The sequence below is a fragment of the Heteronotia binoei genome, chromosome 5 (assembly GCF_032191835.1).
Source record: "Heteronotia binoei isolate CCM8104 ecotype False Entrance Well chromosome 5, APGP_CSIRO_Hbin_v1, whole genome shotgun sequence".
NCBI classification, from domain to species: domain Eukaryota; kingdom Metazoa; phylum Chordata; class Lepidosauria; order Squamata; family Gekkonidae; genus Heteronotia; species Heteronotia binoei.
The window spans coordinates 109,722,436-109,746,615 of record NC_083227.1 but is presented as its reverse complement, the minus strand read 5'-3'; positions in this window follow the sequence as shown (position 1 = coordinate 109,746,615).

Here is a 24,180-nt window from a genome sequence, read left to right as displayed (position 1 = left end):
TTCAAATACCCACTCTGCCTCCTAAGGTCACTCTCTCCCAGCCTTACCTACCTGGTAGGGTTGTTGTTGTGAGGATAAAATGGAGGGATAAAGAACAATGTTGTAAGTTGTTTTGAATCCCTTTTGGAGTAGAAGAGAAGTAGAGGAGAAATAGCTGAGAAAAAACCCTTAAGCATGATTTGCTCCTTCTATATTTGATTTGGGAAAGCAATGAGAAGACTAGCTGGCATTTTTTTTTTCAGCAGACCCTTTTAGGGTTCAACCTGAGAAGGACAGAAATGTAATAAGTAGGTTCTTTCCCTTCAGAGTTTCTGTTCCTGCCACATTTCTAAGCGCTCCTTCTCCTGCTCACCTCCAGCCATTACCAAGAGAACTGGAAAACTGACCTAATCCCTAGTTCCTCGTTCCTGCCACTCTAGTCCTTGCCCCACTAATGGATCATTTAAAAAGAGCGACTGGAATCAGAAGAGTTAATAGCTCTGCCCACACCTATGGAGAAATCTGAAATAGAGATTATGTTTCCAATGCCCAATTTAAATGTAATGTGGACATAAGAGAAGCCGTGCTGGATCAGGCCAATGGTTCATCCAGTATAACACTCTGTGTCACCAAGTGACTAAAACCCAGGTGCCATCACATCCATCTGTGGAGCCAGAACTCCAGAAGCCTTCCCACTGTTGCCCCCCAAGCACCAAAGGATACAGAGCATCACTGCCCCAGACATAGTGTTCCATCTATACCTTGAGGCTAATAGCCACTGAAGGACCTTTGTTCCATATGTTTATCCAGCCCCCTCTTGAAGCTGTCTATGCTTCTAGTTGCCACCACTTCCTGTAGCAGTGAATTCCACCTGTTAATTACTCTTTGGGTGAAGAAGTATTTCCTTTTATCTACTGCTCATTAAGTTCATTGAATGCCCATGAGTTTTTGTATTGTGAAACAGGCCCGTAGCTAGAAAATTTTGGGTGGAGGGGCCCAGGTGAAAAAAAATTGGTGGTGGTGGGGGGTCGCAGAGCTTGGCTGCTTCTTCCCGGTTCTGCTTTCCACCTCCATCTGCCCCCAGGTGAGGATCACTTCCCCTACTATGCAGGTTGCTCATGCCTGCCTGAGCAACCTGCAGCAGGTCAGAGTCTGACCGTGGTGTGGGAGGGGGAATGGGGGGGGGATGCTAACAGGGAAGAAGCCCCCCTGCAACCTTGTCACACCTAGTATGCGCATTTGCAACACTCCTACAAAACCAGTTACAGTGAAGGATCACAAGTGACTAATTTTCAGTCTGCTACGGCAGGCAGCTAAAATCCTTGTACTGAAAAATGATGCTTTCCCCCATGAATCGCTTGGCAGTCCGCAGAACAGTCAGCCGCTTACAGAAGTGGGATGGATTGCACCTTTAAGACCAACTTAGTTTTATTCAGAACGTAAGCTTTCGTGTGCATGCATGCTTCTTCAGATGAGGAAGAAGCGTGCATGCACACGAAGCTTACATTCTGAATAAAACTAAGTTGGTCTTAAAGGTGCAATCGACTTCTGTTTTGTTCTACTACTTCAGACCAACACAGCTGCTTACTTGGATCTATCAGAAGTGGGATGGACCATTGATGGACGGGGTTTAGGCGACCCTCTCGGTCTCTCCCTCTGCTCAGGCAGTAACATTTTGTTACCGCTCTCAACCCTCTAAGAAGGTCGGGTTGGAATGTGCTATTATGGTGTGTTTCAGTCCTCAGCAAAGTCGCTGTTGTTTTAACTAAGCTGCCAGTGCTGAGTGACAGCTGCCAAACAGTCATGTCGTGCTGAGCAGACTTTCATTTGTTGCTGAGGGCTTCAGGAAGGATATAACTCTCTCTCCTCCCCCCCCCTTTAGGATGCAAGTTGTTTGGCCCAACAGGCAATCACTTCCTCCTCCAGATCTTTGCCACCGCCGCCTAAAAGGCAGAGGACAGTTTGGGAAAGGGCCTGTGGTAGCACGGAGCTCCTGTTCACACGGGCCCCAAGATGTCTGTGGTGTTTGCAGCCTCCAAGTGTTGTCGCTCTCTCTCTGTCACTCTCCCCCTCGCTCTCTCTCACTGTCCGTCTTTCTCTCGCTTCCCCCCCCGCTGCGCACTGTTGCTCTCTCTCTCTCTTTCTTGCTCACTCTCTCACTGTCCCCCCTTCATCACCTCCGTTCAGCAGACCTTGCTCAGAAAGAAAGTGCGTCGGGTTCCTAGAGGGTGGCTCCAATGGAGGGAAGGGGGGTTTAAACAGAGGGGCCATGCCCCCCAGTGCCCTTAATGTAGCTACGGGCCTGTTGTAAAAAGTACTTCATTCTCTACCTTCTCTATCCCATGCATAATTTTGTAGACCTCTATCATGTCACCCCTCAATTATCGTTTCCCCAAGCTAAAAAGCCCTAACTTCTTTTTCAGTGAGTTATCTACCACAACTCCAAGATCTCTCTCCTTGTCAGTGACCTCCAGTTCAGTCCTCATCAATGTATATTTGTACTTAGGATTTTTGGCTCCAATGTGCATTACTTGTCACTTGGCCACACTGAACCTCATTTGCCATGTTGACACCCACTTGCCCAGCCTTGACAGATATCTCAGGAGCAGCTCACAGTCCTCCCTCACTCTCGCTGCTGTAGTTGAGGAAGAAGAATTTACCTGTACAATGTAGTATGGCTTCAACATTTTATTAAACCTGGGACTTCAGCCAGTCTGTGTGCAATGGCACCTCAGAGATCCATTATTGTGCAAGTTATGAAAGGCATGTAAATAGTTTAGTCTGTAGGTGGGCCTGTTATATGGAAAGGCTTCAACCATTTCATCTCTGTAAGGGTCAGAACAATACATAGCTCCTGTGAAACATTACATAGCTCCTATAAAATAGTTTTGCTGTGCTCAGTGCACTGAATTAGCATTGAACTGTCTGTCCTCAGTTAATTCTCCATAATTATATTTATAATACTTCATTCTGTTTTTATGTATTGTTTAAGAACGAGGGGGAGGACATTGGATTTATATCCCAATCTTCACTACCTGGAGGAGTCTCAGAGCAGCTTACAATCACCTTTCCTTTCCCCTCCCCACAACAGACACCCTGTGAAGTAGGTGGAGCTAAGAGAGCTGACAGAAACTGCTCTTGAGAGGGACAGCTCTGCAAAAACAAGATCACGTCAGCAGGTACACATGGAAGAATGAAGAATCAAACCCCATTCTCCCAGATAAGAGTCTGTGCATTTAACCATTATACCAGACTGGCTCTCAAACCAAACTTTAGATCCTCTGGTGAAATAGCATGTGAAATGCATAGTAATCTTTGAGAGGAACATAGTAAAAAAAAAAACCACTCCCTGCACCATCATGGTTTCTTCTCTGCTTTGACTCTGCATTGGTGCACCCCTGCCTTTTCTGTTCACACTAATATTGCACTCATAGTAGTATTGTGTACTCAGTTAAAACAAGACCTGCAGAGTGTGCTATCACATACAGACATTCTTGCTCACCTGAGTCCCATTTAACTTGAGACAGACATCTCTTCCTTAGCAATAGCTGAACGGTCTCTAGTTTAACTCTAGTTTAATTCTAGTTAAGTCTAGCTTAACTCTAGTTTAGTCTAGCTTAACTCTAGTTTAGTCTAGCTTAACTCTAGCTTAACTCTATGTAGTGTATCGTCAGCCACACGCGCCCATGCGCAGAGGTGACTGGGCTGTCCCAGGCGCTACAGCGTAGGGCGCGGAAACCCCCGCCAATCACCAGCTGTGGCGGGAAGTTTAACAGGTCAGGATTGTCCTGTCCTGTCCAGTAGGCAGTACCGGGGATTGTACATAAGCGGGACCCGGCCTGCGTGTTCTCCCTCTTGCAACGTGCTCCCAATAAAGAATGTTGCCCTATCTGCGTCTCTCGTCCGAGTACATTACAGTGGCGACGAAGGTGGGATTCTAGCCACATCGGCTACGTCGGAGACCAAGGGCACCACCAGGCCACGACCGCCGCCGCAGCCACCATGGCCAACCAGGACGGAAACACCGGTCACGTTGAGCCGTTCGACCCCGCGAATCCAGAGGCCTGGGAGTCCTACTTGGAGTGGGTCGAATGCTACCTGAGGGCCAACAAAGTCACGGAGGACAGTATGAAGAGGGACGTTCTCCTGAGCATCTGCGGGGCGGCCACCTTCGAGATCACCAAAGGTCTCTCGGCCCCCGCCCGTCTCACGGAGAAGTCCTTTGCGGAAGTCAGCAGACTCCTCACCGGTTACTTTTTGCCGCAGCCTTCGCGGGTGGCCCGCCGGTTCCTGTTCCACAGAAGGGACCAGGCTGCGGGGGAATCGGCCGCCGACTACCTGGCGGCCCTATGCAGGATCGCCGGGAACTGCAACTTTCCTCAGCTAGAGAAGACCCTGGCCGATCGCTTCACGTGGGGCCTCCACGACGAGAGGCTCCAGCAGAAGCTCTTCGCCAAAGAAGAGCTCACCCTCCAGAGCGCCTTCAGCGAAGCTGTGGCGTTCGAAAGGACTTCGAGGACCTTTCCCAAGGCCCGCACGGTCGCCGTCCACCACGAGGAGCTGGACCACGACCGCCCGGAGGAGGGAGAAGCCTACCAGCTGCGCCGCCCAGCCGGGCCACCCAACCGAGCATCCCCGCGGCCCCGAGCGCCGGAACGTCCCCTAGCGGCGGAGAGGTCTCCAGCCCCCAAGTGTGCCAGCTGCGGCGATCCCCACGACAGACGGGACTGCCAGTACAGGACCTGGGACTGCCGGAGCTGCGGGAAGACCGGCCACATCGCGAGGGCCTGCCGGACCAGGCCCAGCCGTCGGAGGCCGACCACCCACCAAGAGTCCGCGGAGTTCCACTCCACAGCATCCACGACCTTGCAGGTACTGAACTTGCCCCTGAGCGTCCCTAACAAAATCAAAATGGTGGTCCTAATAGAGGGAGCCCCATGCCAAATGGAGGTGGACTTGGGCTCCTCCATTTCCATAATATCGGAGAAGACCCTGAGGAATCTGTGTCCCGGGCAGCGGTTCCCGACAAGACCGGCGGACTTTGTTCTAAGAGACTTCCAGAAGAACCCGGTGCAGGTCGCGGGGTGGGCCCGGGTGCATGTCGAGCGGGGGTCCTTTAGGGGGCTGTTGGACATCCTGGTGGTCAAGCGCCAGCTTACCACCCTACTAGGTCTGGCGTGGTTCAAACCCCTGGGAATACGGCTGGAAGGGGTGGGGCAAATCCTATCCACCAGTGGGTTTGGGGAGGTATGCCGCGAGTTCCCCGACATGTTTGATGGGTCCCTGGGGAGCTACAAAGGGCCGGCCATCTCCCTACCGCTGGACCCCACGGTCCGACCAATCAGGCTCAAGGCCAGAAGGGTTCCTTTCGCCCTCAAGCCCAAGATAGAGGCTGAATTGGACTGGCTAATGGCCCAAGGGGTACTGGAGCCAGTAGACTACGCCACGTGGGAGACCCCTATAGTCACACCGGTCAAGCCCAACAGGGAGGTGCGGATCTGTGCTGACTATAAGTGCACCATAAACAGGGCACTTCAAGACAATCCATACGCAGTACCGGTAGTGAGCCATGTTCTGGCAGCCCTAGCAGGGTCAAAGATCTTCGGGAAGCTGGACCTGGCACAGGCCTACCAGCAGCTCCCGGTAGATGAAAAAAGGCAGAGGCCCAAACTATTGTTACACACAGGGGGGCTTTCAGGGTGCGGAGGCTACAGTTCGGGGTGAGCGGGCTCCGGGGATTTTCCAAAGCATAATGGACGCTCTCCTTAAAGGAATCCCCGGAGTCCAACCGTTTTTCGACGATGTTTTGATTGCCGCCCCAGACCTCGAGGAATTCAACAACCGCCTCAGAGAAGTGCTCCGCCGGTTCCAGTCTGCGGGGCTCAAGGTCAAGCGGGAAAAGTGCTTACTGGGAGTTCCGCGGGTGGAGTTCCTAGGGTTCGCCGTAGACTCAGCAGGAATCCACCCGACGGAAGAGAAAACACGAGCCATTGTACAAGCCCCGGCCCCACTTGCAAAGCAGAACTCCAAAGTTTCTTGGGGTTGCTAAATTTTTATCACACGTTCCTCCCACACAAGGCAGCCCTGGCAGAACCACTACACCGGCTGCTGGACAAACACGCCCCTTGGGTATGGGGCAAACGCCAAGCCTCCGCGTTCCAGGCGGTTAAAGACATGCTGGTCTCAAATGCGGTGCTCCACCACTTTGATGAGCGCCTCCCGGTCATACTAGCTTGTGACGCATCGCCATACAGGGTGGGCGCAGTCCTGGGGCACCAACTCCCAGACGGGAGGGAGGTGCCAGTAGCCTATTACTCCCGCACGCTAACACCGGCAGAGCGCAATTACGCTCAGATTGATAAAGAGGCTCTGGCCATAGTAGCGGGGGTTCACAAGTTCAACGATTAACGCTTGTGGGCGGAGGTTCATGATCACCACCGACCACAAGCCGCTCTTGGGTCTGCTAGCGCCGGACCGCCAAACCCCACAAATACTGTCCCAGAGGGTACTGAGGTGGAACCAGTTCCTAAATTCCTACATGTACACACTGGTCCACCGAGCAGGCAAGTCCATGGGCCACGCAGACGCACTCAGCCGTTTGCCGCTACCTGAAGTGGGTCCAGACCCCGCTCCCGCACACCATGTCATGCTAGTGGAGAGCCTCCCGGAGCAACCCCTCCACGCAGTGGAGGTCGCCAAGGCCACTCAGAAGCACAAGACGCTGGCACGGGTGCTCGACTGGGTGGTGAGGGGTTGGCCAGAAGGGAACATGGGGGAAGAATTCAAACCATATAAAACCAGGAGGGAGGAACTAGCAGCCCACAAAGGGTGCCTCTTATGGGGAAGTAGGGTGGTGGTCCCACCCCCGCTACAAAAGCGTGTTCTGGAGTCCCTACATGAGACCCACCCCGGCATAGTCAGAATGAAGGCCTTAGCCAGGAGCTACGTCTGGTGGCCGGGTAAGGACGGGGAAATCGAGAGCTGGGTCCGAAGGTGCCAGGCATGCCAGGAGTCGCGGCCCAAACCTCCCAGCGCCCCCGCCACACGGTGGGAGTCCACCAGAAAGCCATGGGCGAGACTCCACCTCGACTTTGCGGGGCCATTCCAGGGGCAGGTCTTCCTGATAATTGTGGACGCCTACACCAAATGGCTGGAGGTCTTTCCCGTAGCATCCACGTTCTCAGCCTCCGCCATCCGGGCACTGCGCAGGGCATTATGCACCCACGGCATTCCAGACACTATTGTCTCAGACAACGGGGCAGCCTTCACCTCTGGGGAATTCCAGGCGTTTCTCCAGAGGTACCTGATCAAACACATAAGGTCCGCCCCATTCCATCCGGCCACCAACGGTCAGGCAGAGCGCATGGTGCGCACTACAAAAGAAGCCCTTAGCCGGATAGTACAGGGGGATTGGGAACACCAACTGGCGGCTTTCCTGTTTGACAACCGGGTGATTCCCAATCCTGTCACGGGGGTAAGCCCGGCGGAACTCCTCATGGGGCGCAAGATCATAACCCGGCTTGACAGGCTACACCCCGACAGGGCTTCGGACATTCGTGAGAACCCCGAGGTCCGGGACGCGGCCAGGGGTTTCTTTGCGGGCGATCCGGTATACGCCCGGAACTATTCGAGGGGCCCGGAATGGGTGGTGGGCCGAGTGCTGCGGGTCACGGGGTCCCGCCACTACGATATATCAACCAAGGGGGGCCAGGTCGTACGGCGGCACATCGATCAGCTACGCCGCCGCACGCTACCAGAAGAACCAGCGGACACTGAAGAGGCGAGACCCGGGGAAGAGCCAACCAGGGGCCGACCAGAAGACGAGGCCCCAATTCCCTGGATACCGACGCACCAAGCGCCCGGGCCAGCAGAGCCCGAAAGACCCGCGGAACCAGACCAGCAGCCTCTGGCCGCACCACCGCCCACAGACACACCAGCAGCAGAAGCTGCGCCTCCCCCACAGGAACCCCCAAGATGGTCCACCAGGGAGCGCCGACCTCCCGTGTATCTCAAGGACTATGTACATTAACCGGGGGGGAGGGGTGTAGTGTATCGTCAGCTACACGCGCCCATGTGCAGAGGCGACTGGGCTGTCCCAGGCGCTACAGCGTAGGGCGCGGAAACCCCCGCCAATCACCAGCTGTGGCGGGAAGTTTAACAGGTCAGGATTGGCCTGTCCTGTCCAGTAGGCAGTACCGGGGATTGTACATAAGCGGGACCCGGCCTGCGTGTTCTCCCTCTTGCAACGTGCTCCCAATAAAGAATGTTGCCCTATTCGCGTCTCTCGTCCGAGTACGTTACACTCTAATTAAGACTTCCTCAGATATCTCACCCCACATCAAGAAACTGTATTTGTCCTAGCCATTCCTTGGCCTTTCAAAATCTTTGGTTCAAGCTCTTGGGCCTAATGAGTCTCAGAAGACCCTCTCTGGGAAAGTCCTGATGGCTTGTCAGTTTAGAGAGACATAGGAGTTGAGATGGACACAGGTGCAAGTGAGATCATGTGAATTTAAAAATGGAGTCTTGCAATTGCATTCCATCTCATTAGAGTACGAAACCCTGGGCAGGGTGAGTGCTTGCTTGACATTGATCATATACTAGCTGCAAAAACACATGGTCGTCACATTTCTTAGCAATACACCTGATTGGTTAACCAAGATCAGGCCAGCTGAGGGCAATCTCACATCAAGGAAGATCATTCTTTCTAGTTTGTACCTTTGGGTCATTCTTTTGACTAGGTTGGGTCTTGTGTGGCTGGAATACCTGTCTCTTGGATTTTGGACTCTGAAACTTTGCCTGAACTCCTTGACTTCAGTCTGGTCTGGTAACATCTGAACTAAAAACCTGTATCTTAGGATAGCCATTTAGATTTTATTGTTTTTTATTTACTATTTTGCACCGTTCTTATATTTTATATTTTTGTACATTCCTTTTAATAAACCTTATTAATTATACTGTAGTGTTATTAGGGTTAGGGGCTTGGTGTTATTAGGGTTTGCTCTATTTTTGCTACAGCTTCCAAAGTAATTGTTTTTGGAACTCAACTTGCAAGTGTCCTACCTTTCAGGGCTGATGACTTGATTAATGCCCAGTAGGGCTAGAGACCCTCAGACTCTCAGCTGAAGTGTTAGCCAGAGGGGCTTGTGGGGGCTCATTACCCTGGGCAGTGAGGATTCACTCCCCAGTCTTGTGGGTTTTGTTTTGCGCTGACCTGTCATTACTCCATGACACTCTGTACTTCCTGCATTTTGCGACATTTGAACTCTCTTGTTTACAAATTATGTTATTCAGAAGCTTGTATAATATGTGTGTATGGGTATGCCCAAAGATGCTCCTTTGCTATTTCTTTTTCCTCCTATCTGTATCCTCTCCTTGCTGGTCTCCCCCTCATTGCCCTCCCCCAACCCTCCTAAGTAAGAGACAGGGCAGGATCAAAGTCCCTTATGTTGGGGTTGTCCTGCTGCCAGGGTTGAGAAGTTCCCCAGCATACAGTTCTTGTTCAGCCTGGGAGCTGGCACTTCAGACCCCCACAGTGTCTTGCCCCTTTCTAGCCCATGTCCCTGTATAGTTTGGCCTTCTTTTGTTCCCCAAAACACTTGCATTTGTTGAGTGAGGAACTGAGGAGAAAGGAAGCCTCCCTGTTCACTGCTCACACAGACACAGAAATACAAAACCTTCCCTGCTTTGCTTTGTTTCCTTCACATAGGCAAGCAGTAAATTCTGTTTGGCTCCCAGGGATGGATTTGATCACAGCTTGGCTCCAATGAATGCCACAGCCCATTCCCTGCTGGGACACAACACAAGGGAACAAGCATTTGTGTTTTGAAGCCTCTCCCGGACACAGTAAGGATGAAGAACAGCACTGTCATGCAATCCCAGGCAGAATCGACTCCAGTTTAAACCCATCAGTTTAATGGATTTAGACTGGAGGAACTCTGCATAGGATTGCACTGTTGGTCATGTTACAAAGGGATTTCAGTCCTGCAAGCCTGAGAGCCAGACAGCTCAGGGCATGAAGGGACCCGAAATGGGTGGGCAGGGCATTAAGTGTCACCAGGTTTCTAGATTGATGTGTGTGAATATGCATGCATCCAGGTATTTATATTTGTACAATGGATTCTGGAACTGATTTTTTCCCAGTGTTTGGTACCAGGCCTTTTCCAGAGTATACACAGTTTGCATGTCCAGGTTTTTCATTTGAATGTTCAGGTTTTTCTGGATTTGCTAAATGTGCCAGCTCTGTGAATAGTTAAGGTAGCAAGGACAAAAGGAATATATGGCATGGAAGGGAGGACATCAGAATAGCAACTGCAGTTCATTTTCACTGGTCACAAGAAGATTGATCCAGTTCTTCTTCCAGTAGTCTACAGAAAAGAGTGCACCATATTCTGGGTAAATACTGGCCTGTATCCTCTTACTCTACTCAGAAAAGTTTTATGTCTTCCTCCTGCTGAAATGGCTCCCTGTGGAAGAGGCTGAGCCATTTAAGTTGGAGGAAGGCTTCAAATACAGCAGAGTGGTGGGATACAGGGTAGTATTTGCCAAGGACATACAGCATCCTCTGTTCTAACTTCCACTTGTCACCTGAGGAAAACAGTGGTTTGAAGTCACATGCCATTTACTTACTGCTGATTTTTCGTCTTTTTCCTACTCTCAGAAGTGCTACCTGTTCCACATGCAGGGCTGGAGAGACAGGCACAAATTAGAAGTCTCAATGTGTGGATGAGACGATGGTGTAGGGAGGAAGGGTTTAAGTTTGTTAGGCACTGGGATGCTTTCTGGAACAAGCGGGAGCTGTACAAAAGAGACGGTCTCCACTTGTCCCCAGATGGAACCAAGCTGCTGGCGCTTAAAATCAAAAAGGTGGCAGAGCAGTTTTTAAACTAAATCTTGGGGGGAAAGCCGACAGGAGATGAAATGTCTCTGGTTCGGGAGGACTCATCTCAAAGAGATGAAGGGTTAGCTGTTACTTTTCTACTGGGTAATGGATCAGAGTTGTCCACTGAGATGGTGACAAACAGTATGGGCTACCTGCCAAAGTCTCGAGGCAGCAGGAGGAAGGCTGCGGGCCTAACTTGCCTGGGAAATTATAGATGTTTGTATACAAATGCTAGAAGTGTTCAAAGTAAAATTGGGGAGTTGGAATGTTTAGTGTTGGGGGGAAACAGACATTGTGGGAATTTCAGAAACTTGGTGGAATGAGGAGAATCAGTGGGACACGGTGATTCCTGGGTATGTTATATCGGAAAAATAGGGAGGGAAGGGTTGGAGGTGGGGTGGCTCTGTATGTCAGAGAGGGCATACAGTCCAGTAAGACTGAGGTCAAAAAATTAGATTCCCTTCTAGAAATGCTTTGGGTCGAAATAGAGGGCTCAAAAAGAAATTTAACTATGGGAGTTTGTTATGGCCCACCAAATCAAAAGATAGAGGATGATTATAATATGATGGAAGGATTAAAGATAGCGGCTAAACGTAAAAACTGTGTCGTAATAGGTGATTTTAATTACCCGCAGATTGATTGGGTCAATATGTGTTTGGGTCAAGAGAAAGAGATTGAGTTTCTAGATGCTCTCAATGACTGTGCTGTGGAGCAGATGGTCACAGAACCTACCAGGGGTGGGGCAATCCTGGATTTGGTCCTAAGTAATGGCCAAGACTTGGTAAGAGATGTAAAAGTGATCGCACCGCTTAGGAGCAGTGACTATAACGTTATTGATTTCACCATTTGTATAAATAGGGAGTTGCCCCAAAAGACCAGCACAACCACGTTTAACTTTAAAAGGGGTAAATTCTCTGAGATGAGGAGGCATGTGAAGAGGAAACGGAAAGGAAAGGTAAACACAGTCAAAACCCTTGGGGAAGCTTGAAGGCTATTTAAAACTACAATCCTAGAAGCTCAGATAAAATATATACCACAAGTTAGGAAAGGCATAAACAGGTATAAGAGAAGGCCTGCATGGTTAACAAACAAAGTAATGGAATCTGTAAAAGGTAAGAAGGACTCCTTTAAGCGGTGGAAAGCTAGTCCAAGTGAGATTAATAAAAGGGAACACAGGCTGTGGCAAATCAAATGCAAGACTGTGATCAGGCAGGCAGAAAGGGACTATGAGGAGCATATTGCAAAAAACATAAAGACCAACAATAAAAATTTCTTCAAATATATTAGAAGCAGGAAACCAACCAGGGAGGCAGTGGGGCCCTTGGATGACCAAGAGGTCAAAGGATTACTGAAGGAGGATAGGGAAATGGCTGAGAAGCTGAATGCATTTTTTGCCTCCTTCTTCATTGTGGAAGACGAGAAGTGTTTGCCCGCTCCAGAACCACTAATTTTGGAAGGGGTGTTGAAAGACCTGAGTCAGATTGAGGTGACAAGAGAGGAGGTCCTACAACTGATTGACGAATTAAAAACTAATAAGTCACCAGGTCTGGATGGCATACATCCAAGAGTTCTGAAAGAACTCAAAGTTGAATTTGTGGATCTCCTGACAAAAATATGTAATCTTTCATTGACATCTGCTTCTGTTCCTGAGGACTGGAAGGTAGCAAATGTCACCCCCATCTTTAAAAAGGGTTCCAGAGGAGATCCGGGAAATTACAGGCCTGTCAGTCTGACTTCAATACCGGAAAAGTTGGTAGAAACCATTATCAAGGACAGAATGAGTAGGTACATTGATGAACACAAGTTATTGAGGAAGACTCAGCATGGGTTCTGTAAGGGAAGATCTTGACTCACTAACCTGTTACAGTTCTTTGAGGGGGTGAACAAGCATGTGGACAAAGGGGACCCAATAGATGTTGTTTACCTTGACTTCCAGAAAGCTTTTGATAAAGTTCCTCATCAAAGGCTCCTTAGTAAGCTCGAGAGTCATGGAGTAAAAGGACAGGTCCTCTTGTGGATCAAAAACTGGCTAATTAATAGGAAGCAGAGAGTGAGTATAAATGGGCAGTCTTCGCAGTGGAAGACAGTAAGCAGTGGGGTGCTGCAGTACTGAGTCCCATGCTCTTTAACTTGTTCATTAATGATCTGGAGTTGGGAGTAAGCAGTGAAGTGGCCAAGTTTGCAGATGACACTAAATTGTTCAAGGTGGTGAGAGCCAGAGAGGATTGTGAGGCTCTCCAAAGGGATCTGTTGAGGCTGGGTGAGTGGGCGTCAACGTGGCAGATGAGGTTCAATGTGGCCAAGTGCAAAGTAATGCACATTGGGGCCAAAAATCCCAGCTACAAAAACAAGTTGATGGGTTGTGAACTGGCAGAGACTAACCAAAAGAGAGATCTTGGGGTCATGGTAGATAATTCACTGAAAATGTCAAGACAGTGTGCGATTGCAATAAAAAAAAAAGGCCAACACCATGCTGGGTATTATTAGGAAGGGAATTGAAAACAAATCAGCCAGTATCATAATGCCCCTGTATAAATCGATGGTGCGGTCTCATTTGGAGTACTGTGTGCAATTCTGGTCACTGCACCTCAAAAAGAATATTATAGCATTGGAAAAAGTGCAGAAAGGGGCAACTAGAATGATTAAAGGTTTGGAACACTTTCCCTATGAAGAAAGGTTAAAACGTTTGGGGCTCTTTAGCTTGGAGAAATGTCGACTGCAGGGTGACATGATACAGGTTTACAAGATTATGCATGGGATGGAGAAAGTAGAGAAAGAAGTCCTTTTCTCCCTTTCTCACAATACAAGAACCTGTGGGCATTCAATGAAATTGCTGAGCAGTCGGGTTAAAATGGATAAAAGGAAGTACTTCTTCACCCAAAGGGTGATTAACATGTGGAATTCACTGCAAACCATAGCCAGTTTCAAGAGGGGATTGGTTAAAAATATGGAGCAGAGGTCCATCAGTGGCTATTAGCCTCAGTGTGTGTGTGTGTGTGTGTGTGTGTGTGTGTGTGTGCATATTGGCTGCTGTGTGATACAGAGTGTTGGACTGGATGGGCCATTGGCCTGATCCAACATGGCTTCTCTTATGTTCTTATGTACTCATGGGATCACTCAGTGTCTTATTCTCTTGTTGTCACATAATACTTGAAAGTTTCTATGCATTGCTTTTAGAACATTTCTGGGTTCCTGTCATAAATAGCATGTTTCTCCTTGCAAAATAGCCTACACACTTCCCCCTCTCTTGTTTTAAACTATGTAATTTAATTCTCAATTCTTCCCTCTATTTAAATCTAGTGAGAGTCTGTTTTTGTTTATGCATTTCACTTCAGTGAACTAGTCTCGCAGTGCTGCATTTCTAGGCAGTGGTATCTGTTCATTTCATTGCTGGCAAGAAGGGGATGTTCTTGTACTGACCCAGCAATTTCATCATTTTGCAATTTTGTTTGCTTGCATTACTGGTTAGAGGCCTGTTTAGTTCAGAGAAGGACAGTGTTGTTTTCATTAGCTTTGATTGTTTGGCTGCTCCTCTTCTGCGGTGAAGGAAGTTTTGGCTGCTTCAGCTGCTCTGGCACCAAAAAGTGAATGCTTTTTTCTGTTGTGTGAGGAACAAGGAGACTTGGGAAAGTCTTTGACGCCTTTCTTTTCTGTCTCAAAACTTCCGGTTTGTCTTGAAAGCATACAATTGTCAAGCAGTACTGATAGAGGGAGACTTGAGACAGTTGAAGAGCAAAGGTTGAGGAGGATGTTCTTTTTGAGCTATAGAGCAAAACCCTGATCTCCCACTATGGAGAGTAAGAGCTTCCAGAAGGATGCAAAGTAAATAGGACTCCTGACACTTTAAAGACAAACTTATCTTCGAGGGAAGGTTCTTATGGACAGAGCCTGCATCTTCTGATCCTCACTGTACAGGCTTTCATATACAGAAGGTTTGAAAGCAAACAAACAATGGAGTTATAGATCATAACATGTATGAAGGACTGGGTGACTTGTAATTATGTAAAATTTGCATCCAATCAATAAGTGATACAGAGACAATTCATTAGCTGAACTAAGCTTGTTAATGCCCTTGATCAGTCATGAGTCCTATTTAAAAAAAATATCACAGATATCAGGAGATAACAATCCTGAATCCGGGTTCAACCCAGTGAAGGACATCATGTGAAGCACTTCCAGAAGGACTGGTCAATTCTAGTGTCAGATCAGGACCTGCATATTTTCCTGGGGGAAAATACATTTTTAACAAAAAGGGGGGGGAGTGTCTTCTACTGTGGACTGAAGCCTCTATTCATGTATAAAGAGAAGAAAATATAAGAAAAAATTGTTTTCCCCTAAAGCATCCTTTCCCTAGGACACTCTCCATCCATCTTCTTCAGCTGCCTACCTTAACCTCCAGCACCACCAACTTCCTTGTTCTCCATTCTTATCATCATATCACTTGTGGTGAACAGAGTAGGGGGTTTTTTGGCAGGGAGGGGGTTTCAATCCGGAGGCAAGATTTGCAAAACAAGCATGCAAAGGAGCTGTCAGGGCTGGGCCTGCTGACCCAAGATGGAAGAGGCCAAAGCAGCCATTCATGTGGGCCTGGAATCAAGAGCAGATGTATTGGCTCGAAGTACCCTGTTTAATGGCTTAGTGTCTGTGGAAAGGAAAAGTGGGAAAGGAAGAGGTATTCCAGCATATGTGACCAGATAAAAATCCCCCAGAGGTTTCCATGATGGGCACACCCAGTTTAAAAATAGCAGCCCGAGGGCAGGGTGGGACACAGTCAGGAGAGCTATTTTTAATCCTTGGGGATGTGCCTCAATAGTGTCAGCTTCCAGCTGAAAGTTGAAAGAGGCAGAAGAGCAGAAAGGCAATGAGACTCCAGGATGCATTTCAATGGGTTAGTCATGCTAGTCTGCTCCTGCAAAACTAAAAGAGTCTTGTGGCATCTTCAAGACTGACAGATATATTGGAGCACAAACTTTTATATACTGGAGTCCAGTTAATTGCAGTTACTACCCACATGGGCAGAAAGGGGGGGGGAATACCGCAGCCCTGCACACTACTCTTGCTACAGCGGGTGAGGAACAGTGCAACTGTAAGCAGAGTTATGCCCTTCTAAACCCCTCATCTTCAATTGACTTAGAAGGGTGTGATGCCAGGGATGCAGAGAACAGGACTTGGAGCAGGCAGATAAGCCCAGCTGCAGCAGCTTTATGTCCTGTTACATAAGGAGGCTAGAAATCTCTGTCCAGTGTCCAAGGTAAGAAGAGACATTCCTCCTAAGGTCAGCTGCTATTTTAAACCTTCTCTTCACTGTTAAAAACTGCACTGCAAATATGCTTTGATGGAGAGGAAATTAACCATCAATTACATTAGCATCCTCTTGCGTCCTACAAAAGGCTTCCTTGAGATCAATGAGAATAAAGAGTCCTATCAAGGATAGAGCTGGCCTGCCCCCTCATTTATCTTCCTCCCGCCTCTTCTCTCTGGGTTTCTCCATGATACACAGCTCAACAGGCAAGCTGGAGCCATAAACCAGGACTGGAGTCTTGGACCTACTTCCCAGAACTGCAACAGTTCATTAGCATCCTGACTCCTTTCCCAGTTTCCTTGATTGAAAACTCTTGTGCCCTACGAGAACATCCCTCAAGATTTATTGTGTCTACTTATATCTGTTTCCGGTATAGTTACGCTTTAGGAACAGCGCTTCTTGGCTATAAAGCTGCATACATTTCACTTCAAACAAATTAAATTAAAGGTGACTTCATAGGGTTATTTTTTAAAAAAAATCTTGGAGATGATGTCTTTTTCATATTTAAGAAAAAATGTTGCATGAAGAACGTGAAGTCTGGTTGCCTCTTCTTTCTTCTGTGTGTTTTAGCAGAGGGTTTTTTTCAAAAAAAATTCTTTCACAAATATGAAGAACAGAAGTACTCGCCTTGTAAATGTCTACTGAATTATAGCAGTTTGTGCTTTGCATTTGGCTCACCCTGCAGTCCCCTCCTGTTAGCTGTCTGCCCATATACTTCCAGGGAATGGGGCCCAAGAAGCTCAATGAATGCAGTCCTGGGCCAAAGAGATATATCACAGCCCACCCATTCAGCAGCCACAAACTGCATGCGGCAGCAGGCTTGTTAGAGGGAGCCAACAGGCCATGTGAAGGACCTCTGGAAGTCTGGACTGAAGGCAATTCTGTAGCTGCTGTCTACAACCACTGATCAAAGCTCACGACTTGCATAGGAGGTTGAACACACATAATTAGCACACCCATCCTTCTCCAAATCATTAAGCATTGCAGAATGAGGAAGACCAGTCATCTCTCCTGCTTGCTCCACTTTCCCACGGTTTCCCTTGGTTCTTGCCTTGACTGTTAACCTTGACTGTTAACCACTTTTTTTTAACAGTCTGGTGTTCATCATAGGTTGGACAAGCAAATTTTGCTACTTGTGTCCTCTTCTGATACACAGGCTGTGAGGACATGTGCCTTTTCAGTAGGGTTGCCAGTCTCCAGGTGGGGGCAGGGGATCCCCTGGTTTGGAGGCCCTCCCCCCACTTCAGGGTCATCAGAAAGCAGGGGGGGGGAAATGTCTGCTGGGCACTCCATGATTCCCTTTGGAGATCGATTTCCATAGGGTATAATGGAGAATTGATCAGCAGGTATCTGGGATTCTGGGGAGGCTGTTTTTTGAGGTAGAGGCACCAACATTTCAACACAGCATCCAGTGCCTCTCCCCAAAATACCCTCCAAGTTTCAAAAACATTGGACTGGGGAGTCCAATTCTATGAGTCCCAAAAGAAGGTGCCTCCCTATCCTTCATTATTTCCATTGAAAAGGTGTGAGGTCCCTTTCAATGTGATTGCCAGAACTCCCTTTGGAGTTCAATGATGCTTGTCACACCCTTGCTCCTGGCTCCACCCCCAAAGTCTCCTAGCTCCACCCCCAAAGTCCCCAGATATTTCTTGATTTGGACTTGGGAATCCTACTTTTCAGTGACTGACTGAGCCTGTCTACTGGAACAACCCTTTGTATGAATTTAACTAGCTGCCCTAAATTTCGCAGATGCAGAATATACACTTGTAAAGGGGGGGGGGGGGGGGATGAATCAAATCAAATCAAATTTTATTCTTATATCCCGCCCTCCCCCACCAGAAGGCGGGCTCAGGGCGGCTCACAGACATGACACGTCATGATTTAATTAAGACAGATAAACAACATTTTAAGTATAGTACAGTTACATAAATAGATTAAAATAGATAAAAATAGGTGCTATAAATTCTGTCATCCCAATTACATACTATCAAACATCAGTTTCAGTTACACATAAGATGGCTAAAGTTACGATGATTTAATCAGTTTAGTCTGGTCCTAATTCAAATGTGAGCTGGAAAAGAGAGGTTTTGCAAGCCCTGCGGAACTGGTTCAGGTCCCGCAGGGCTCGCACCCCCTCTGGAAGTTGGTTCCACCAGCGAGGGGCCATTAATGAAAAGGCTTGCTCCCGAGTTATCTTCAGTCTGGCCTCTCTTGGCCCAGGGATTTGTAGAAGGTTTTGGGAGCTAGATCTTAACGCTCTCCTGGGGATATATGGGGAGAGGCGGTCCCTGAGGTAGGCAGGTCCTCGACCATATAGGGCTTTAAAGGTAATAACCAGCACCTTATAACAAACGCGGTAGACGACCGGTAGCCAATGCAGATCCCGCAGCACAGGCCGCACGTGTTCCCACCTAGGTAGTCCCACCAACAGCCTGGCCACTGCATTCTGCACTACCTGAAGTCTCCGCGTTCAACACAAGGGCAGCCCCATGTAGAGGGCATTGCAGTAGTCTAATCTTGAGGAGACCGTTGCGTGGATCACAGTTGCTAGGTCGTCGCGTTCCAAGAAGGGAGCCAACTGCCTCGCCCTCTTGAGGTGGAAGAAGGCGGATCTTGCGGTGGTGGCTATCTGGGCCTCCATTGATAGCGAGGATTCCAGTAGCACCCCCAGGCTCTTGACCTTGCGCACTGGTATCAGTGGCGAATCGTCAAAAGCCGGCAGAATAATCTCCCCTCCCGGTCCGTCCCGACCCACGCAAAGGACCTCAATCTTCGTTGGGTTCAACTTCAACCTGCTCAGCCTGAGCCAGCCAGCCACGGCTTGTAACGCCTGGTCCAAATTCTTCAAGTAGAGATGCTTCTAGTAGGGATTTTGGGGGGCCCTTTAAATTGCTGTTTGCAATAAGTGTGCATGGGAGGGAGGGAAGTGTTGCCTGAAGTCCAAATGGCAAATTCACTGCTCAGTGTTCAGGGTTGCATGCATTTAAAGGGTCCTCTTAAGAATGGGGGCACACCTGAAGGGAAGCAAATTTGCCTCTTGGAGTTCAGGCACGTGCCCTCCCCCGCTTCTTGCAAGAAGTGGGGGGTGGTGGTGGTGCTGAGCTCCAGCAAATTTGCCACTTGGAGTTCAGGCATGCAGGGTGCCAGTCCACAATATGATGACATCATTTCTGTGTGACATCATCATGTTGTAGTTGTCCCCACCTCCTCCAGGAACACCACACAAAGTTCCCTGCCAGGAAGGAGGCAAGACCTGGCAATCCTAGCTCCTAGGTTAGATAGTGTAAGGTTTTGCCAGTTACTGACCCAAAGAACTCAAGCACATATGAAAATGGTCAAGGCTTAATGAGTCAGGTACAATGACCTTCTTGCTGAAGAGCCATTGCCAAGAATAATTTGCATACCAATAAAGCAAATAATATAGGAAACAAAAAGGTGCACAAAATTTAAGCTCCCCCTAGAGTCTGCTATAAGAACATAACATAAGAACATAAGAGAAGCCATGTTGGATCAGGCCAACGGCCCATCAAGTCCAACACTCTGTGTCACACAGTGGCAAAAAATGTTATATACACACATACACTGTGGCTAATAGCCACTGATGGACCTGTGCTCCATATTTTTATCTAAACCCCTCTTGAAGGTGGCTATACTTGTGGCCGCCACCACCTCCTGTGGCAGTGAATTCCACATGTTAATCACCCTTTGGGTGAAGAAGTACTTCCTTTTATCCGTTTTAACCTGTCTGCTCAGCAATTTCATCGAATGCCCACGAGTTCTTGTATTGTGAGAAAGGGAGAAAAGTACTTCTTTCTCTACTTTCTCCATTCCATGCATTATCTTGTAAACCTCTATCATGTCACCCCGCAGTCGACGTTTCTCCAAGCTAAAGAGTCCCAAGCGTTTCAACCTTTCTTCATAGGGAAAGTGCTCCAGCCCTTTAATCATTCTAGTTGCCCTTCTCTGCACCTTCTCTAATGCTATAATATCCTTTTTGAGGTGCGGCGACCAGAACTGCACACAGTACTCCAAATGAGACTGCACCATCGATTTATACAGGGGCATTATGATACTGGCTGATTTGTTTTCAATTCCCTTCCTAATAATTCCCAGCATGGCGTTGGCCTTTTTTATTGCAAACGCACACTGTCTTGACACTTTCAGTGAGTTATCTATCATGACCCCAAGATCTCTCTCTTGGTCAGTCTCTGCCAGTTCACACCCCATCAACTTGTATTTGTAGCTGGGATTCTTAGCCCCAATGTGCATTACTTTGCACTTGGCCACATTGAACCGCATCTGCCACGTTGACGTCCACTCACCCAGCCTCAACAGATCCCTTTGGAGTTCCTCACAATCCTCTCTGGTTCTCACCACCCTGAACAATTTAGTGTCATCCGCAAACTTGGCCACTTCACTGCTCACTCCCAACTCTAAATCATTTATGAACAAGTTAAAGAGCATGGGACCCAGTACCGAGCCCTGCGGCACCCCACTGCTTACCGTCCTCCACTGCGAAGACTGCCCATTTATACTCACTCTCTGCTTCCTATTACTCAGCTTTCAGATCAGCAATCACAAAGCAACTTGCAATTTGTGTGACCCACCCAGGCATGCTAGTGGCTATGATTTGATGCTATATAATTTGCCTGGGCCTAGTGGTATCTTTCCCATACCCTGTGCAGTGGCCACCATGTGACTTTTCTGAGCAACCTGATATAGCAGGGGTGGCCAATGGTAGCTCTCCAGATATTTTTTGCCTACAACTCCCATCAGCCCCAACCATTGGCCATGCTGGCTAGGGCTGGTGGGAGTTGTAGGCAAAAAACATCTGGAGAGCTACTGTTGGCCACCCCTGCAATATAGGGTTGCCAAGTCCCCAGGTTCCCATAGCGGGGGACATTCACGCACACTTTGTACCTATTGTACCACAGAGTTTTCCCTCCCAAATGGCTAGAGCATCCAGGAAAACCATAGAATTTTCCTGGAAGTGCCTAGAGTGGTCCCACAAGGGCCCTGCCATTTTGATGACATCACTTCCGGGTGATGTCATCGTGGCAGCGATGTAGGGGGAGCTTTTCCCCACCGGCCCAATGTGGGCCAGCGGGTTGGGAACCTCCTGGGCAGGGAATTCCCCGCCCGGACCAGGGGCTTAGCAGCCCTAACCTGATACCTTACAAATTTTGCACTTTAGCCAGATTTTCCCAGGGAAAAGCTGCCTAGGAGGGGGGAAGTGGAGAGTCAGTGTGGTGTAATGGTTACAGGATGCCTCTGACTTCTAAGAGTGATATGGATAAGCGCTCAGAACATTGGAATTAATTTCCTTTGTGTCTACCAACATAACAAGTAACATTATTGGATTGGAATAAGAATCAAGAGGAAGAATTGATTATTTACACATTGTGATGTGAATTACAACATCACTGTAAGCCTAGCCACTGTTGAAGATTTGTAAAAGAAATTGAAATGGAGAAATTAAAGCACCTGGGTCTTCATTTGGAGAACTGAGGCTATGACATCTCCGTGGAACATTATTTCCATTTTTTGATTGCCTAGCGTCTGTGTGATTTTTGTGTTGGATATTGTAATGGTTATGGTGCCAGACTAGGATCTAGATGTCCCAGGTTCTACCATGGTACTCTGCCATGGAAGTTTGCTGGATGACCTTGAGCCAGTCAATTTATATCAGCCTGATCTACTTCACAGATTGACTGTGAGAATACAACAGAGGAGAAGAGAATGGTGTATGCTGGTTTGCACTCCCATTAAGTAGAAAGGTGAAAGAGAAAGGAAGTAAATATATAAGGTAATATATAAGGACTGAGGTAGGCAGATAAATGAAACATTTGTTGGTAAATGAGAAGGAAGCAGGAATGGGATTAGGCTATGCCAGGAGGAGAGAAATAAGAAATAGTGTGGGGAAGGTGATACCTGATAAAATATAATGCCCCCCTGCAACTCTTTATGGGTTCGACTTGTATGTACCTCAGATACATAGAGCTCTCCTAACTGCTTCCTCCTCTTAGTGAGAACCAAACTGTTACTCCTTGCTTTTTGGGCAGAGCTGAGGGATAGTGTCACTCTTTAACCTCAGCATGGCTTTTCTCCAGCATAGGAAATGAGATCTCTCTCGTGTCCCTGCCACATTCACAACTTTCAATGCATTCCTAGGGAAAGGGAGTCCAGCCAAGAGAAACCACAACTCGTGTTGTACAGAACCATGGCTGTTTCATCTTTCCCTGACAATGAGCCACACAGGGGCCAAAGCTTCCCTTGAAAAATAGGGAGGGAGGTGAGGTAGAGTAAGGGTCAAAGCTTAGATGTGATCTGCTGTTTTCAGGTAGTTAGTTCTTCTTTGGTGCCCTGTGATTAACTTTTTTGGCTCCCTGTTCAAAGAGACGAGCGAGCAGGCTCTGGTCACCCTCTCTTTTCTTCATGAGATTGCACAGGCCAGAACTGTGGTTAGCACATAGGGCTGCAGAATGATTGTTAGGATGGTAAGAAATCTGGCTTGCCTTAAATCCTCCCCTGCAACTGGAAGGGTTGTAATGTTAAATAAGGGCAAGAAGAGAGCTGGATGCCATTGCAAATGTTTGCCTGGAATAAGCTGTCTTCAGCTCCATGTTGTGGTAGCTAGGAGAAATCATTTAGCATAAATACACATATAGGAATGTAATATGAAGAGTCTTAATCTGCTTGAGGGTTTATTTCATCCAGCATTTAAAGCTGCTTGCACATAGAGATGATTCTCCATGTAGCTTTCATAGCTACTATGAAAACAGAGGCATTGGCAATGAAGTGCCTACACAACAGTTCTCCCCACATTCTTCTTGGTTACCAAGAGGTTTTAAGGGGGACTTTTTATTAAATTGGCAACAGACAGATCATTACACTGTTATAACAATACAATTAATATATCTGAATCTTATCGTGGCCAAATCTGTGGATACTTTAATCCAGAGATTTGAGCCAAGAACTGTCGAGACAGGTCTCTCTGCAAACCTGAAAACCACAGGTTAGTAGAAAATTCTGAGATCTGAAAACAAAATGCATAGGGGCACTAAAAATCCCTGAAGTAATTGAGGGAATATGAAGGGATTATCATTATAATTTTGCAATGCAACAGACTGGATACTTTTTTAAAAATGTAGAAGATGGGAACTGGTCAATTGTGGTAATCGATGGTTAGCCATAATGCCACAGCAACCTGTCAGTTACTGATGTTTGGACCCTTCCATAGTGTGGGGGGGAAATGGTGGACAGTGAAAGAACTTCTGCTTTGCATGCAGAAGTTCCAAGGTTCAATTCCTACCATTTCCAGTGAAAAGGACCAGATAACAGGTAACATGAAAGACCTCACCCTAAGATCTTGGAGACCCACAGTTAGTCTGAGTGGACAATGGTCTGATTCAGAATGAGGCAGTTTCATGTGCCTTCATGAGTGTTCATAGAGGCTGAGTAAAGGAAAATGGCACTGATGTGGGAGGGATCAGCAAAAATCTACATTGCATTTGATAGTGCTTTGACTGTGATTGCTCCAAAAAGACCATACCAAACCAGGTTTGGGGAAAACTGCAGCAAAGTGGGGCAAAATATGACAAATTGCTAACACAGTTATACGGATGCTTTCTAAAACAGCTCTACTATAAAGATGTTGAAGCAGCAGCCTATCACCAGCCAGCAGAATGCCCCTGGGAAGCCCCAAAACAGTTCATCAAGTCAAGAGTTTTCCCATGTAATTTATTCCTATCATCAGGCATTTGGAGGTACCTGTACCAAATAGTGGCTATACGATATGTAGAGTGCCTCTAGTGGTGGAAGACTAAAGTGATGACTCAATTAGCTCTCTGCCAGGATCACCACTTTCTCTTTGATTTAGGTGTTCTTCACATGGCATGTTTGCTCTTTCAGATAACAAGATTTGTCTAAAGATTAGGACTGTTTCAGTATTGCTCCTACTATGACTGTTACATTGGAAATGCTGTCACGATGGAAGAGTCCCTTTATTTTCTTTCCTTAC